Consider the following 6698-nt stretch of genomic DNA (forward strand, 5'->3'; position numbering starts at 1 on the left):
GTAAAGTAGGACATGGAATTTTTTTCAACAAAAAGCTTGTTGAATTTTATATACTCCTAGTGAAATGAGAACGAGCTAGAAATATTAAAAAATCAACTAATATAGTTCCCTAACAGCTTACCCAACTAATACGTATACTTAACACATATTGTAATTAAACAACATCAATTAATTTGTGTTACTAATGGGAAACTATTGTAATTGAATAGTTACTTGTGTCTGAGCAAACGGATCCAAGCCGATATGAGTCCCGCAATGTTTACTTCTATCAAAATTGATAGTGCCATTCCTTTATTAAAGCTTAGACCAAAGACACTTTACATTATAAAAGACAGTACGAAATGAATTGACGGTCTCGTTGGTTTAGAAGTTAGCTACTTCTAAATTCCCGAGGTTCTGGGTTCAAGCTCTGGTTCAAGACAGAATATAATTTATTGTGTTTTTTCGAGAAATTCTTTGGACAGCCTGAATCTTGAAGTTTGAAGCTGCCTCAGAAATTGTTCCTACGCATCCCATTGGATTATGAGATTAAGGAAATAGAGAGTACTTATATTTACAAATATGTTCGAAGAATAGAGCTTATCCCAACTCATGTTTGATGGGCATTTGATTTACCTTCTTTGGGAAAGGCCGTCCTGGCCGAAGTTGATCATAAATGTTTATTTTAAAACTATATTAAATTATATAATATGTAAAGAATATTTTATACAAGTGTAAATATTTTCAAAAGTTCTACCGAAATTTAACGATAAATATAATATTATTCTTGATAAGTTATTCAAAGGTGTTGGTAAAATCGGGAAGTTAAGTATAATGAGTAAAATACGTGATTTGAATATTATTAAATAATCTAATCAATTCCCGATCTATATACATATATATATTGTTTTTACTGTAACTATAATAAACTGCTGTCACACTGCTGGGCTAAGACCTCCTCTCCCTTTTTGAGCAGAAGGTTTTGAAGCTTATTCCAATGCGGGTTGGTAGAATACATATTTGGCAGAATTTCAGTGAAATTAGACACATGCAGGTTTCCTCCCGATGTTTTCCTTCACCGTCAAGCGCGAGATAAATTAAAAACAATGTTCTTGTAATATTATAAACATAATGTTCTTGTAATATTACATTATTTAAAATAAGATTAACCAATATTTAATTTGCTTTTCAGGTGCACCTGTCATTGTGGATAATCCCACAGTATACCAACATCGTAAAGTCTAGTGTCCTAACAACGCTACACTGTACAGAGTAATCCTTTTATGTAAATGAAGCGCACCTCTCGGACACACTTAGTTCTAACTGACACGGAGTCGACCTCAATTTGTCATTATAGAATCCCTAATTACGTTTTTACAGCGAAACTTTCCACAATGGTTAATATAATATTTAAACGAGAAAGCGTTTTTCGCGATTTAAATGAAAAGAAGCGAATCAAGCTACTGTAAAACTTATTATTAATTACAGAGGTTTTTATAGTGAAAATTTTTATTTGACTTTTTATTTATATTCGATAAAATTTTCATATTAAATGAACATTAAACGTACTATGTCTTAATATAGACTTTAATTAACGGCAGAAAAAATACATGTTTTGGCTCGATGACAATATCAGACTGAAAGTAGAATTTCTTTAAGATGTGTATCTTTATAAAAACAACTTACAGGCGACATGCTACCTGCTTTTTGTGGTATATATTTCGCTGTGGATTGTTTGTTTTACATTTGTTATATGGAATTGAGTTACTTTTTGTGTAAATAAAATCTACAATTTTAAAATCGTATAACTATCCTTTAGGCTTTAATTTAAGGAGGTATAAACAACACAAACCCATGGCTAGTAAAGTTGTAGTACTAAGGGAACTAAGGATTTGTAAATGCTGTAATCCCATTGCTGGGCTAAGGTTTGAGGGACCCTTCCCTTATGGAGCTTACTCCACCGCACTGTTGTGTGCTGCTGGTACACAGACCGAACACGAGATCAATTATAAATACAAATAAACCACATGAGAATTTAATGGTTGTTGCTCGTATATTGGATTATATTGCTAGCAAAGTAAGCTTTTGTTTCATGGTATAGGTTAGCGGACGATTGGTAAGTGGTCACCAATGCCCATAGACATTGGCTTTGTAAGAAATGTTAACCATCGCTCGCGCCACCAACCTTGGGAACTAAGATGTTATGTTCCTTGTGCCTGTAATTACACTGGCTCAATCACCCTTCAAACCGGAACACAACAATAACAAGTACTGCTCTTTTGAGGTAGAATATCTGATGAATGTCACCAGTAACTTGACTTCATAAAGTTAACATCGATCATACAATATTATTATATGTAAGTAAAGTACATTTGTGAATGTTGCCTACTCGAAAACAGCTTATTACATATCCATAACAAATACCTCGACGATCACTACGTACAAAGCAACGCATATACACGTGATTTACAGGATACTCTAATTAAAATGTAATAAATATAAAATTAATTCTTATAACGAATGACAATAATGTAGCCTTTAAAGTGTTTTGCACTAAATTTTTTTTTCTCTTGATTATTGTATTCTTGATGTTTTCTGTAAAACTGTTTTTGGATAGTCCAAATAAATAAAATAAAAATGTAATGCATCATTATACAACACCAGATTTAAAGGTTTTATAAATGTTTAAAGAAAATACTAGGTGATCATTTTTGATTACATACTTACTAACTAGTTATATGTGATAAAAGTAGGGCTATATAGTAGGATAGTAGGATTTAAATCTCAGACAAGACGAAATAAAGGTTTAATTTCAAGTCTAATACATAGTTTACCGCGTGATCATAAACTTCTCTTTATAAATGTAATAATATCTTGGTCAAATTTTAAATGTAAAATAGTGAAAAAGAAATACTTAAAATTAAAATGTTATTTGCTTTAATAATACTGTTTCACAATTAAAAATAATTTGCCGATATATGTTTCTGTACGCAGACAATAATGCTTTATTTGAGCAGTCCAATGAAATCAAAAAGTTAAAATAAAAAAGGTTATATTTCTCAATTTATTATTTCTCTTCCCGTATTCCTCTCAATAGAGACAATGATATGGGGATAACGTTATTTAGTTTGGCAAAGCGAGCAAAGACCCTAACACAATCAATTCCACATCACCGAACATTAGATCAGACTTGACTTGACTCGCTATGCACGGACTGGAAAATAATGAAGTTAAATAAACAAATACTTATTATATAATAGTAGTCCATTTAAATATGACCTCGTTCATCATGCATTACATTATGATATATTAGTTAGGTGGAGGTGCTGCGAATCAGGGCTTGCTGGGCGAGAGTCCTTCCTTTCCAGCGAGAGATTCCAGCGCCTTCAGCGCCGGCAAGTCCCACATACCCCTCCACCTTATGTGGGGGAAACACGTAAATGTGTTTTTCCAGCGAGAAAAAAAGTTACCCCCTCTATTTCCTGCTCTTAAAATTTCTTAAAAATCCTCCTCGGCGGATGCTTATGTTAAAATACACTTATGTTTCAAATTTCATATTTCTAGATTCAGTAGTTATGTCTAACTTTTTTTAAGAATAGATTTAAAGTAAAACATTTAGATATGATTTTCTTTTTTGAACTGAGCCAAACTAATGGAAACTCTTTCGCCTTTAGAATCTGACAAAAATATAAATTACTTCTTATATCATCAAGCGCCGCCAGTAATTAGATGTCACATGTTACGTCTCTTATGCCTTGTATAACACTCCGTCAAACTGAAAATTACTAAAACAAAGTATTGTTTTGCGATTGATTAATTGCTTTGTTTAGTACAACTGGTATCACGCGATAAAAAAATGCGATTATGCACTTTCCCCCACATAAAGTGGAGGTATGTGGAAAGTAGGTGGTATGGCTCACCGTTGCTAGTGCATATAATGTACCGGAATACCCACTAAAAAAACCAGCTATACCCAAAGTTGGCGGTTAAAATTAAAAACTTTGAATTCAATTCAGAGCACCTCGCCGAAAAACCTATTGCAATTACTCCTAATATAAAATTCAAGAAAATGATTAGAATCTGTCCACTTTACTATGTTATTACAAAACCACTACATATTTAATTAAAATGTGGTTTCAGCCAGGTCTATTAACACGTTTCAAAACCTTTGCTTTATCTTCAATGTTGGTAATTACAGAACGGGCTTTTGAAATCTTTAATGTGGTTTAAGCCTTTTGACCCTTTCAGCAGCTTACTTATGACATTGTAAAATATTAGTTTCAGGTTTATATTTATGTACAGCAATATATTTATTTATTCGAATAATTAGTAGCTTTTTAACAATAATATATAATATAAAATAGCTATAATACTCGCAAATACGAATTTTTTTTTTGAATCACGACATTTACTTTAATTTTATTTATTAGTATAGATAAGAATAAAATAGTTGAAAACAAAGATTACCTATCTTGAAATTAAAGATGTCTCAAGTTTTGATAGACTGACGGGCCGGTTGGCGTGGTTGGTAGATACTTGCCTTTCAAACCGAAGGTTGTGGGTTCGATTCCTATCCAGGACAGATATTTGTGTGCATGAACATGTCTGTTTGTCCTGAGTCTGGGTGTAATTATCTATATGAGTATGTATTTACAAAAGAGAAGTAGAGTATGTTCTGATAGGTACAATGTTGGTATCTTCAAATTCAGAGTAAACAGGTTTCTTATAGGCAAGCGTGTTACAACTTAGACTGTGTCGATGTTTAACATCAGGCAAGTCAACGGTCAAACGCTGGCCTATTAATTGTAAATAAAAATATATGTAGTATATCAGTTGTCTGGTTTCCATAGTACAAGCTCTGCTTAGTTTAAGGTCTGATGGCCGTGTGTTAATCGTGCAAGATATCATTATTATTACTCACACTCGACTCGAATTTAATTCAATACAAACTAAGCAGAAAATTCTAAACACTAAGTCGTACGTGTCCTTTTTCTGTCGACCACTTAAATCGTCGGTTTCTAGGTAACGTTACCATTTTGTGTAGTCATTAAAATACACATAAAAAGGGGCTTTCCCTACAAAAGGTTACGGAAAGTTGAATTTTGGTAGATAAGTATAGTTTAGTGGCCTGATTAGTATTCCAATTTGGTGACCTTGAGTGATCGCACATATCAGTTTTTAAAAATGTCTTCTCTCCAGTACCATCTACGTTAAAAATAGTTAAATAAAAATTAAAGAACATTAATTTATATAGAAAATATTTTGAATCAGAATATGGTCCACAAGTTACAGCGGAATCTGGACTAATTGTTTTCATACGACGTTCAGCGAAAATAAGACTACCCAAGTTTAAAGGTCGAACAATCTTCGTTCCATTTGTCAATATCCGTTCTCTGACGAGCACGATATTGACTCAATGATAGCAATCATGTCCATTTCCATATGCAGTGCCCATCTGTCGCAGATTGAAATTAAACACTGCCGCTGGCCTTATGATCGAAATTGAGTTACCTCGTGATTGCAGTATTACCTATTTCAAAATTTCCATTACCAAATTAAAATTTTTGCGACCCTAACTTTATCTCCCTCTAACTTCTCACATCTGATTGTTCTATTAGTATGAGTTTATATATATGAGTTTATAAGTTCAATCTGAAAAATATGCCTATATGTGGCGCAAATATTATTTCGTTTTTTCAAAGGCGAATGACAAGTCGCAGTCAACTTACTATATCGAGTTATAATTATAAGTTATTCTTAACTTGAAACCGAACTACGAAAAACATTTGGTGTACGCACACTGCTACATATCGCTACTATATAATAAGTACACTGTACGCTACATTACTAGTAAAACCGGATTCCATAGCGGCTAGCTGCTCCGCACGGTTTCACCAGCTTTAATGATTTCTACTCAGTCCTTACCTGTACCTTTCAGAATTAATGGGTTGTGGGTTATCTGACGCATTTTTTTTATTTACAGGTCATCTGATGGTAAGTGATTACTACCGCACAGTGCCAATGCCTGGCATTGGCACTGTGAGATATATTTACCGTTCCTCAAGATTTAAGATGTTATGTCCCTTGTGCCTGTAGTTACACGAGTTCACTCACCCTTATAATCGGAGCACAACAATACGAAGTGTTACTATTTGGCGGTTGAGCTTATGATGAGAGGGTGGTACCCCAAACGGGCTAGCACAAACCGCTACCACCAAGTAACAGTTACGTCTAAACATTGTGCTAAGAATCAATTTAAATAAAATTATTGTGGAAATTATGAGTATATAACAGTATCTAGTTCTATATTCTAGTTTTTGATTATTATTATTGACTATTTGATCTCCCATAATCTCGATTACTTCGATCGTAAACATTGCATAATTATTGTAAATATAAATTAGAAAATCCTTCAAAACAAATATCAGTATCGTTAACATAAATATTTGTATTGTTCAGATATCCAGTAAAGTACACTTTGGGCGTGGTTTCACCGATAAGCGCGATTTGGGATTGACGCGTTGGTTCGCTTCTATTATAAATAAAGATTAAATTTTTTAATTTACCAGTGATTCCTTTGTACGTTCGGTGTGCAATTTTTTATTGAAATTTATGTTTTAAGATCTTTATTGAATATATAAGTATTAAATTAAACATTACAGTACAGTAACAGCATGTGAATGTCCCACTGCTGGGCTAAGGCCTCCTCTCCCTTTTTG

Source organism: Nymphalis io, chromosome 9 (assembly GCF_905147045.1).
Source record: "Nymphalis io chromosome 9, ilAglIoxx1.1, whole genome shotgun sequence".
NCBI lineage: Eukaryota > Metazoa > Arthropoda > Insecta > Lepidoptera > Nymphalidae > Nymphalis > Nymphalis io.